Raw genomic sequence first — 12,411 nt, forward strand, 5'->3', positions numbered from 1 at the left:
GTTTCCACTGCATCTCATTGATGGCTTAAATCATCTTAGTGCTGCTGAACCCTTTTCAGCAATAAAATAAAAAGTGTATTAAGTGCTAAATTCTGCCCATAACTGGTATTTCTCATTGACTGCAAGTTTATGGAAGTTGTCAACTTCAGAAACTAACTTATATGAAGGCAATCCAGCCTCTGTAGGTAGATGAATTGATGTAGTCAGAAATGATGAGGATAAAATTAACAAATTTACCAGTCTTTTGGAGCTGAGGCTACATTTGCCAGTTTTTATATGCCAGCACCATCTCCTTACAAAACCCCAGAGTTGAAGCATTTATCATTCTCACCTTCAGACACTGTTACCTAGATACCTCAGTTTTAGTTACAAGCTTGAGATCACCATAGCAACCAATTAGTATTTATGTTGCTAAGACAGGATGCAGAGAAAGAGGAAAGCAGGATGTGCTTACTCATTTTTATATGATCTCAATGGAGAAAGGATCAAATGCTGATGCCAGTGTCCAAATTCCTATCAACTTCTCTCATCCTGATGTATATTCACATTTGTCTCTTCCATGAGTAAACCACTTGATGGAAAATCACTTATGGTATGAATAATAAATTCTATAATTGCTAATGTGCCCCCAGAAAGTTAAGAAAAAGGAAAGATAATTCTATTTTCTGGTGTGCTGGCCTGCTTTGAGATTTGGGTTTCACAATCTAAGCCTTCAGCTCACAGTTTCTCAAGATCTTCAGTATGAAATTACATATCTTCCTCTTGCTTTTTGAAAGACTATAAGCAGTTCCACGAGCTATTGCAATTTGTATTTTGGTTGCATTTTAGCCTCCTCACTTTAATTGTAAGTAATCTGAGAAACATACGATAGGTACCATCATTTAGGTACAAATCTCAGCTCCAGCACAAACTAGCAAAGGAGCCTCAAGCAAGCCGCCATTGTCCTTGACTCAGTGACTAAAACAAGTTAGTATCTTGGGGTTGGATAGGGTAAATGCTCATTAAGATGTAGATGTCTTTTGCCAGCTCCTTTAAAAATACATACAGTCATTTCAAATAAGTGTCTTTTTTCATGTGTCTGTGTGTGTATTCTACACTGAATAGTTTGTTCTTTTTCAAAAATCTAATTCTTGGAAAACTTTCCATACAGCAGGGCTATCTAAACTCTTCCCCATATGACTCTGCATTGCAAAGACACTCGAGCTGTTGACACTGAACACCTTGGATTGCATGAACGTGTGGATGTCTGTAATGTCACCAATCACCAGTGAGGTCTGGTCATTTTTATGCTCCTTGTTTACAGAAAATTCCCCTAAGCAACATAACTGCCCCCCAGGTTCATCCTGAAACAGCTCAGTACCCTTTGGAATTAATGAAATAGACTAAGAAATTATTACTCTGAAAAGCTAAGTAGTTTGGATAAATTGGGTAAAGAATTAAAACTTTCCTTCTATTCAATTTGTTGTAGATGGTTTTCATGGCAAAGAAATGGTAAAAGCTGGGTTCATAGACCATACCATAGACCACATAGGAGATGGAGTAATCTTTCTGGTCTATATGATTTCAGTCTCTTTTGACAAGTCAAGTAAGATAATTAGTTAGACAAGTTGACAAACTATTTAAATGAAGCTCATTTAATGTCTTAACAGTTTGTAGATATTCCCAACAATCACCGCAAGCATAATCCACACCAGAGCTGTCTCCTTGTCAATCATGGGCATACACGGCTCTGTCCAAAGTCCCCTCCTCAGGTTGACTGCAAGCTCTGAGGGCAGCTCCAGGTTCCACGCCTCTTGCATCTACTCTCTGCCCACCTCCACTTCACTGTCCTTAATAGAATTATTATAGATATCGACAAAGTGAAACATTTTTAAAATGGTTGCTAATGCCAAAACAACGCCAGTAGTAAAAATAATCAAATAAAACTAAGTTTATTTGGACTTAACCAACTGAGATGAGTAGTCATTGCTGTTATTCTGCTGGATAAGTTATTTTTCTGTTTTTCTTCTTCATGTAGATGATGCCTCAAGGCTTTCCCATTTGATACATGAACACAGTGATATGCTTTTCCCCTCAGAATAGTTGATTTCAAATGTGAAACCGTGAACAAAGCATAAGATACTTATTTCTACCAGCAACTTTATGTGAGAAGTTTATAAAAAAGGCTCCAAATTATTCTTAACATTATCTTAGACTATTTTAGATAAACAGTAAAATGTTAGATTTTTCTGAGTTTTTTTTTTTCTTTTAGTAATATTGTCTGTATTAAATAGTGCCTTTCTTTTCTAAGGGGCAACTAGTTCAATGCTAAACACTTTCTCTAAGTCTTCAGTATGAAAAATGTAATGGAATCATGTAATTATAGAAGAATGGAAGGCATTACCTGCCTACGAAAATTCTCCAGGACTTATTATAAAATCAAATCTAGGCAAACTAATTAAATAGAATCAAAAGTAACAAATACATTTTCTAGTGCCTACAATGTGCAGCATCATGTACCAGACAGTGCAAAACATACAGATATAAAAATAATACAGCCCCTCCCCTCGGGAAGTAATCAATCATTTGGTAGCCAACTCCTAAATAGGTGAGCAGTTAAACAGCATTAAGAGATTAAATAATCATATAAAAATGATATAAAGCACAATTTGACTCTAAGTCTTAAAGAAAAAGACACTATGGGCATTAAATAAATATAAGTTCAGAGGTGGGAAAAATCATTACAGATGGAGAGTGTTCCCTTCATCCACCTTTGCAATTGCCTCTTAAGATTGTATCCCTCTGAAAATTCTCCCTTGGGGGGAATTTTGTGGAAGACAAAAGGTTACTGCCCAACTTCCTAGAACTTGTACTATGCATGTCACTAGCTTGGAATTTATTATAGAATGTCTTGTGTAGTTGCTTATGTTTTTAGAAGTGTAAATAATATGATAAGTGAAAGTTGCTCAGTCGTATCCTACTCTTTGCACTATGCAGTCCATGGAATTCTCTAGGAGTGGGCAGCCTTTCCCTTCTCCAGGGGATCTTCCCAACCCAGGAAATGAACCTGGATCTCCCACATTGCAGACAGATTCCTTACCAGCTGAGCCACAAGGGTAGGCCAAGAATACTGGAGTATGTAGCCTATCCCTTCTCCAGTGGATCTTCCTGCTGGAATTGAACAGGGGTCTCCTGCCATTGCAGGCAGATTCTTTACCAACTGAGCTATCAGGGAAGCCCAAATAATACAATAATGGTGATAATACTAGCTACAGTTTACAAAAGCCAAATGTTATGCAAAGGGTTCTATATACATCATCTTTTTTTTTTTTTAATTTTTGTATCAACATTTGGTAGTTAGAATTTCTAAATCCTATTTAACTGTGTGAGGAATTTTGGCTTAATTCTAAAAAGAAATGGTGTAACATAGCTTGCTGATAATAGATCCATGAAGTCAAAGTATGTATGCATGTATTACGTCACTGAGTGTGTATTATGCCAAAGTCTGTGATACTGACACTGATTTTTTCAGCCTTAACCACTGAGTTCTGGAGTTCTAGAGCTTGATGATAAATTCTTGATGGCAGAAGCAATGCCTCTGTGTTCTGGTAAGCCTCAGAGAGACTGAGTTTGAATGAAAATTGAGTCTTATAGTGAGTAACTTTATCATTAGTCTGCAAAGAAATAATTGGGATTTTATGAAACCACACTTCAAGGATACCTGAGTTCAATTACTGGCTTCTCAAATTAGGTGTTCTTTTAGCAGAGTGAATTAGAATTTTCTGGTTCTAGAAACTGACAACTTAGGTACTAACCCTGATTCTAATCCATCCTTGTTATGAGACTTTTGGGAAGGGATTTACATGCTCCATGTCTTAGGTTTTCATCTGTACAATGAAGGAGTCTTAAAGAGATGCAACTACCAGACCACCTTACCTGCCTCCTGAGAAACCTGTATGCAGGTCAAGAAGCAACAGTTAGAACCAGACATGGAACAATGGACTGATTCAGAACGGGAAAGGAGTATGTCAAGTCTGTATATTGTCACCCTGCTTATTTAACTTACATGTAGAGTATGTCATGTGAAATGCCAGGCTGGATGAAGCACAAGCTGGAATCAAGATTGCCGGGAGAAATATCAATATCCTCAGATATGCAGATAACACCACCTTATGGCAGAAAGTGAAGTAGAACTAAAGAGCCTCTTGATGAAAGTGAAAGAGGAGAGTGAAAAAGCTGGCTTAAAACTCAACATTCAAAAATCTAAAATCATGGCATCTGGTCCCATCACTTCATGGCAAACATATGGGCAAACAGTGGAAACAGTGACAGAGTTCATTTTCTCCAAAATCTCCAAAATCACTACAGAGTGACTACAGACTTGAAATTAAAAGATGCTTGCTCCTTAAAATAAAAGCTATATAAATCTAGACAGCGTAGTAAAAAACAGAGACACTACTTTGCTAACAAAGGTCCATACAGTCAAAACTATGATTTTTTCAAGAGTCATGTATGGATGTGAGAGTTGGGCCATAAACAAGGGTGAACATCGAAGAACTGGTTCTTTTGAACTGTGGTGTTGGAGGAGACTCCTGAGAATCACTTGGACTGCAAGGAGATCCAACCAGTCGGTCCTAAAAGGAAATCAGTCCTGAATATTCATTAGAGGGACAAATGCTGAGGCTGAAGCTACAATACTCTTGCCACCCAATGTGAAGAACCAATTCATTGGAAAAGACCCTGATGCTGGGAAAGATTGAAGGCAGGAGGAGAAGGGGATGACAGAGGATGAGGTAGATGGATGGCATCACTGACTCAATGGACATGAGTTTGAGCAAGTTCTGGGAGTTGGTGAAGGACGGGGAGGCCTGGCATGCTGCAGTCCATAAGGCCGCAAGGAGTCAGACATGACTGAGTGAATGAATAACAACAATAAGAATGGGTTGTTTATGTCGTTGTGAGGATTAAATGAGAAAATATATGTCAGGCAGCTAGAATTGTGCTTAGCAAGTAAGTAGTCAAAATATTAACCATCGTCATTATTTTCTGGACATTGGAGACTATCACCTAACTTCTGCGATGGAGGGATTGAATAGTTGGTTATCATCTATTGTTTATTAACTGCTCTATGTAAATATCCTGAAGTGACAAGGCAGGATTTGCTGGAGGACCCAGGAGTGAATCTGCCAGACTCAGAAAATAAAACCAAACTTACAAAGCAGTGCTGAACACCACCTCACAATCTATACCTGGAGTCAGTTCCCTCTCTTGGTGAATCTGGCTAAAGATGGAGACAAAAATGGATCTTCCTTTTCATTGAACTTTCCCAAAGCAATAGAAATTGGAGATTCTGTTAAAGTTTTTTGTATGTGTTTTAGAAAAGATGTGTATGCCTATGTATGTTTGTATGTATTCACATGCACTTAACATTTCTTTTCCTTCTTAAAACCTTTAAAAATGGCTTAGGGACTTTTCTCTCTTTTTGTTTTATTTGTTTTGAGTGGTCTTTTGAATCATTCTGTGCTACTAAAGATGCAATGGCAGCAAATCTGAGTTGGTTTCTGTTTCAGTGGCTTTGTCATTCAATCTGCAAACAGAGACATGTTTGACATGGAAATCTCCAAATGAAAAATCAAGATCTATTCAGTTTTGCTTATCTTACCAAGACTATATTTTTTACCAGTCCCCAAAGTGCAATTTCCTAAAAGGACTAAAAGAAGTACTTTTATCAAACTACTTTGATACTAAACAACCAAAGAAAATAGTGGACTGAGAAAGCTTGTCATTTTTTCAAGCTGTAGAAATACAGATTAATTTGTGTCTCTAAATCAACCAATCAATTTTATATCAAAATGCTCTGTTGACTGCCTATTGAATTCTTAGGCTTGAACTTTGTGTTGTCAGGTGAAGAGTGGGAATGAAGAAGCTAACTGTTATTGACCACCTATGCCAGAAAATTGACTTATGGATCACTGTGCTCCATGGGCCATTCTAGAAGAGGGTTATAATAATGCCATGATAACAAGAATAAGTTTTCTATGGCTCTGCCTCAATGCACTATTAGAAGAACGTCAAATCTCCTCCCTTAAATCCACTCCAGTTACTTCTGAGGTTTCCTGATGAGTGACCAACATGTGCTGACCTGCCCCATCTTCTGGGCGAGAACTTCACCCATGGCCCATCAACCCACTCTACTTCTGTCTTCTCAGTTTCCCCCTGTACCTCTGACAACCTCTTCACAACAAGACTTCTGACTATTATAACTAAGGCCATTACATCCACCAGGCCTGTAAGATGCCTCTCGTCATTACTTTCCCTCCTGATCTGGTTATTCCATCATCCCACCTCTTATCATCTCAATAACCTTACCTAAGAGGTTGATTTCAATTTTCAGCCTCTTCTTTGACTCCTAGCTTTCCCTCATACCCTACATCCAACTAATCAGCCAATCTTACCAACTATGACTTTAAATCTACCTACTGTCACAATTATTTCCCCAAACTATCTTCACCACAATTCTGCCCCAAGTCAGCATTTTCTGTTTCCAACCATGACAACAGCCTCCTAAATAGACATCTCTCAATTTGATGACTAAAATGGCACCCAATAGATAGTTTTCCAATGTATTTTATCTACATGACATCAACACTAATTTTTTTAAAAGCAACTATGATCCTGCCATACTTTTTCTTAAAGCCTTTTAGTGATGCCCTATTTTTCTGAGGATAGAGGCCCAATATTTTGTCCCTTCCTTTCCTTCCAACCTTATCATCACATCCTTATCAGACAGATCACTTATTAGCCAAACTAAACTTTCTTATGTTGCCTACAGATGCTATGTTCTCTTTTCGTTCAAAGTACAGTTTCTTCCTCATTCTAGAATAACCTTCCCTGTAGAATGTCAGCTATCATCCTGAGGTTTCACCTTAAGCTGAGTTATTCAAGAAAGTGTCCCACTCCCACTGTATACCCCCAAACTGGCATGAGATGTGCTTCCTGTATTCTTCCACAGCACCCTGTACCTCCATTGCCATTATCTACACAGCACCATTCTCAATTGTTTATTTGGCTTTTTCCTCCACTACCCCAAAATAGCAAAATAATGAGGAAGAGTTATCAGCAGTATCTTTCAAATGCTTGGGCTATGAAAGATGCATAGGTAATATCAGAAGTATAAGTGAACAATGAAAAGTGATGGTATTTACTTCCCAGGCTGCCAATACTGCTATCAAGGCAATGATGCTCCCTGGGAGACAATTATGCCACCGATGTCAGCAATGGGGACATAGATACCCAGGGTTGATTGTGAAACATCTGCAAAGCAGTTGGTTCCTCAGCCATTGCAGTGGACACTGAGGGGGAAATCTGTTCATGTTGTCTGGTACATGAGGACCCTCCTCAGAAGACTTGAAACAGAATTTTTGTGTTTTATCCCCCTGTTTGCCCATCTCCTTATAAATCAAACATAAGCCAGTGGGACCTGGAATAGAATAGCAGACTGACAGAAGTAAAATAATTAATTTGCAGATCATTTCTCTTCCTAGTGACACTTGTACCTCTTTTGAAGATCCTATGGTTGTTTTCCTAAAGTGAGTCTTTACTAGGATGATGCCAGGTATGAAATGAAAATAAATTCTCATTCTTTTTTAAAGCAACTATGCCCCTTGCTAATCCTGTAGAGGAATCTAAGAGTGAACACTGATTAGTTCAAACTAAGCTTGTGGTAAATACATTACAGATCTTATGAATCATGTACTATAGTATGCATCTTATCGTCAGGGATAATGAAGACTCTGAACATCTCTCCATACCTTAAGGTCACTTCTATACTTCATACTGCCTTCCTTCTAAAGTAAAGCAGAAAAGGTTCAGAATATGAACTAATATTTTGCTTTAGAAAGAAGCCACTAGGAAAGATTTTGGGGTGCCTGTGTACTAGTTTCCTATCTGTCCCTAGCTAGCTCTGTGGCACTCAGCAAAGAAAATACCTCAGTGACCCCATTCTCCTCATTTGTAAAACACTCTGTTTCTATAATATGATTGCTGAATTCCCCTTTCTTTCATGAAATCCTATAAATTAATACCTCTCCTCAAACATGTAATGATCTACTAAGAGAGGTAAGGTTTAGCAAAAACAACAACAGTATATTGTATAACTAAGGGCTGATAAAAGCTTGTAAAATTAAACCTACAAAGAAACCTAAGTGGATTTATTAGAAAAATAAAGTTTAGGACAGATGAATCTGGAGTTAGCTTTGAATGAAAACTAAAATAGAGAGGCAAAAAAGCTGCAGTGATTTAGTAAATAGACATCTAACACAAAGCTACATTTTAGCCGTTGCGGTCTAATTTGGCCAGGGCCCAAGGAAAAGTGACTAACATTAATAACAATGAAGTAGATTGTAATCTATTAAAACAAAAGATTCAGTCTAAAGAATTAACATAAATTCTCAGTCCTTAAATTGGCAAAGCTTCATTTATCAGGAAACTCAACTATACAGACTGACTTACGCCTGTGGACGTTCAATAGTGACAGGTTTACTGTAATAATAATAACCACAGCGCCAGCAAAGGGAAAGACAGATGGATCCAACTCCTAGGCCTTACCATCACTCCTCCTGATTACTCTGGCTTATTTTGAGCATCGGCAAAATGGTGGGGCGGTTATCATAGATCTTTGCATAGCACTGATTCAAGTGTGTGTTGAAACAAGACTGCTCCTGTGTAATTCATTTATATCACTGGCTCATACCTGCCTTTTCTCCCCTTCCTTCCATCTTGCATATCTCCAAGATGAGCATTTATCTTACTTTGCTCTCCTGTTCCTCTTCTGTTGTCAGTCTAGCAGGTGTTCTTTTCAGATTGCTTTCATTCTTCATTATTCATTCTGGGTCCCTTTCTACCTTTGTGTCCATTTTTATCCTTCCCTTCCCTTCTTATGCACCTCAGGTGCCAAAGCCATCCATTTGTCAGAAATGTTCAGTGCTGTTTGTTTGTGGTTATTCCCCCTTAAACTAGAGCTTAGCAAACCCACCTGGCGAGCTGTTTCTTCTTTCTAAGGGAAGAAAGGTTTTCTAAGCTTAGGAGAAGTTAAAAATCAGGCCTGTCATTTTTCTTCACACCTGCTCCAGTCCTGATGTAACCATTCTTCTTTAGGGGCTCTGCTTTCAAATGACATCATCACTTATTTTTTCCAGCAATAAATGTAGTTGACTGCAATTTTCCTGTTCCTAAAGTTCAGAGGTTCAGATCACTGCAGGTTTATGAGCATCTAGCAAGTTGGTCATGTTGAGCATCACAGAAAAGTATCTAAATATGTGTGCAAATTCATTTATTTACCCATTTTCCAGGGCTACTCATTGAGACTGTCTTAGTGAATCACCCCCAACCCTTTCAAAGTGCTTCACAGCCCACAGTTGGCTCTGGCTCATTAGACGATCTCACAAAATATGCTGTTTCAGCATCTTTGGCAGGAAGACATGGCCCTTCAGCATCAGAGTGGCCAGTGACAGCCTCCAGGCATGGGGGGACAAAAGCTTCAGAATCAGGAAAGCACTCCCAATTCAACTCTCATCAGTATAGTAAAAACAAACAAACAAAAAAAACCCCACATTATAGGGGCATTATGGAATAACTTAATGAAATGTCTGCTATTTCATACCACCAAGGAGATGTAGAAAATCCTTATTTAGGAAAAAATTGAAGTATGAAAGTGAAAGTTGCACAGTTGTATGCAACTCTTTGTGACCCCATGGACTTTAGGCCAGAATACTCCAGGCCAGAATACTGGAGTGGGTAGCCTTTCCCTTCTCCAGGGGATCTTCCCAACCCAGGGGTTGAACCCAGGTCTCTCACATTGAGACCAGCTGAGCCACAAGGGAAGCACAAGAATGCTGGAGTGGGTAGCCTATCTCTTCTCTAGTGGATCTTCCTGACCCAGGAATCAAACCAGGGTCTCCTGCATGGCAGGCAGATTTTTTACCAACTGAGCTATCATGGAAACCCCAATATATTGCAATTATTTTTAAGAATGTGTTTGTGCATGAGTTGTATATATTTCAAAATAGCCAAAAACTTACATGCCATAGAATTTAGAGGAACCATCTTTGTGACAAGAAAAACAAAGTATGTCTGTAAAGATGCCTTCTCATTGAAGTTGCCCAGGGATGCTTAAAACAGTGACAGACTGGACGGAGTACTAATAATAATCTGTAGGCTGCAGCATTTCTACAACCTGTCCTTACATCAAATTCTAATTGAGCACTTTATTTTTCAGTTTAGTCAAATACTGTAATAGTGCTCCCAGCTCGCAGATTTTTTGCCTTCTGATCTAGATATGTACAGCAGCATGAACTGACTGACAACAAAATTCTTTCCATTTGAAAGTAAAGATTTCCAATTTATTTTCTTCTGTAGTTGTAAGTAAACACTCTGAGGAGGGAAAAAGAGTTTATATACATTGTCTGATTCAGACCTTGGCTTCTTCTTTTTTTTTTTTTTTTTTGGGGCTTCTTATTATTCAGGGATTTCTGGAGGGTATGTATAATGTTATCTACAACTCTAGACACTTTTCATTTCTTCATACTTCTGTTAGCAATCGATTCTGTAGATTTAAAAAAAAATAAATGCTCAAAAGATATCACTCTATCCCAGCCAATAATTCTGTAGTTTCAACCTTACTATCCTGTGCTATATATATTTTTTTCTGTCTTCTTCTTTAAAACATCAACTTCAATACAGGGTACTTTTCTTTTTAACTTTTCTTCAATTCTTTGAAAAAGCATCTAACGGTATCATGAGGAAATATATGTAAACATTTTTTGGGGGAATAGCACACAGATATTTATCTATTACGGTCTAGAAGAGTTCTGTCATGCTTCTTTCACTGAGCTAGTCAAAAAACAAATGACTTATCGCAATCACTAGTCAACAAAACACGTTTTGCAAAAATACATCAGAGATTTGAATAAAATTGTATTAAAGCATTATGTATAAATGATTCACTTTGCTGTATAGAAGAAACTAGCAACATTGTTAAGAAACTGTGCTCAAATAAAAATTAATTTAAAAATTATGTAATGCTTAAACTCTCCTGAGCCAATTTTTCTGTTGCAACTTTGTGAGGTGTTTATAGCAGTTTTTATTTCTTTTGTCTGCATATTTGTCCACCCATATTTAAAGACTGTAGGACATAGCACTTCATTGAGTTCCTTTGGCCAGAGTCCTTTATCAATTCATATTTTGAATCTAAAAAGCATGACCTGCAGAATGTCTGCTGGAAAATGATAAGAAAGTTTGTAGAGTTGTAGAAACATCTGCTTAGTTTATATTACAGTTATTGATAACGATGTTCCAAAACCTATAATGCTGCAAAAGCTGAATGAGATTTTTTTTTTCTTTTCATCTTCAGGTGTCATATTTTCTACATGCAAAAATAATGAGAGCTCTTCCAGCTGCAGAATGGATAACATTTGAGCACTGAAGAGCTTGATGAGATGGATATTTGGACTGCTACAGTAACAGAAGCAGCTCTAGAAGGAGGCATTTGGATTCAAGAACAGGAGTTAGTTACTAGATACTTTCCACAGTAGTTTGTGCATCCTTGAATAAAGAAAAGCTTCATAGTAGTTTTTAATTATAAATACAGGATAGGTTCAATATTTGTTCAGTCACTAAGTTGTGTCCAACTCTTTTGTGGCCCATCAGCCTCCTCTGTCCATGGTATTTCTCAGACAAGAATACTGGAGTGGATTGCAATTTCCTTCTCCAGGGAATCTTCCTGACCCAGGGATTGAACCGTGTCTCCTGCATTGTAGGCAGATTCTTTACCGCTGAGCCACCAGGAAGCCCTGGGGTCACTAATGCAGTTAAACAATAGAGAAACGCAGAAACCCCCACTGACACTTTATTTGAAGTGACAAGTATTGTGCGCAGTTGATTCAGTCATCTCTCACTCTTTGTGACCCCAGGGACTGTAGCCCTCCAGGCTCTTCTATCCATGGAATTCTCAGGCAAGAATAATGGAGTGGGTTGCCATACCCTCCTCTAAGGGATCTTCCCAATCCAGGGATCAAGCCCATGTTTCTGGTATCTCCTTCTTTGTAAGGGGATTCTTTACCACTGAGCTACCAGGGAAGCCCTGACAAGTCTTAGGGGTATCGTCTATGGTTTTTCAGGAACATTTATTCACTCATGTTTTTCTAAAGAGAATAGTTCATATTATTCACAGTGCTTAAAATTTGTCTTTCAATTTTCAGAATTGTTGGAATGTAAGGACAGTCTTTCACTATCACACACAGAACTGTCCTTTTGGTAAATGACTCCAGACCTGACACCTACTGGATATTCTATAACTCAGTTTTCCTTTTTATTGTTGAGGGACGCATAGAGGGTCTCCAATTGTGCTTTTTAAAAGAATGAAGACTCGATCAC

General features: G+C 38.1%; 1 long non-coding RNA gene across 1 annotated transcript; it reads left to right on the forward strand.

The window, feature by feature from the left end:
* The first annotated feature begins 398 nt into the window (after positions 1 to 398).
* Positions 399 to 11,621, forward strand: LOC122425430. Its single transcript, XR_006264848.1, has 3 exons — positions 399 to 592; positions 1,154 to 1,272; positions 11,390 to 11,621. It is a non-coding gene; the product is annotated as an uncharacterized LOC122425430 (long non-coding RNA).
* Positions 11,622 to 12,411: the final 790 nt, after the last annotated feature.

This window comes from Cervus canadensis, chromosome 23, assembly GCF_019320065.1.
Source record: "Cervus canadensis isolate Bull #8, Minnesota chromosome 23, ASM1932006v1, whole genome shotgun sequence".
NCBI classification, from domain to species: domain Eukaryota; kingdom Metazoa; phylum Chordata; class Mammalia; order Artiodactyla; family Cervidae; genus Cervus; species Cervus canadensis.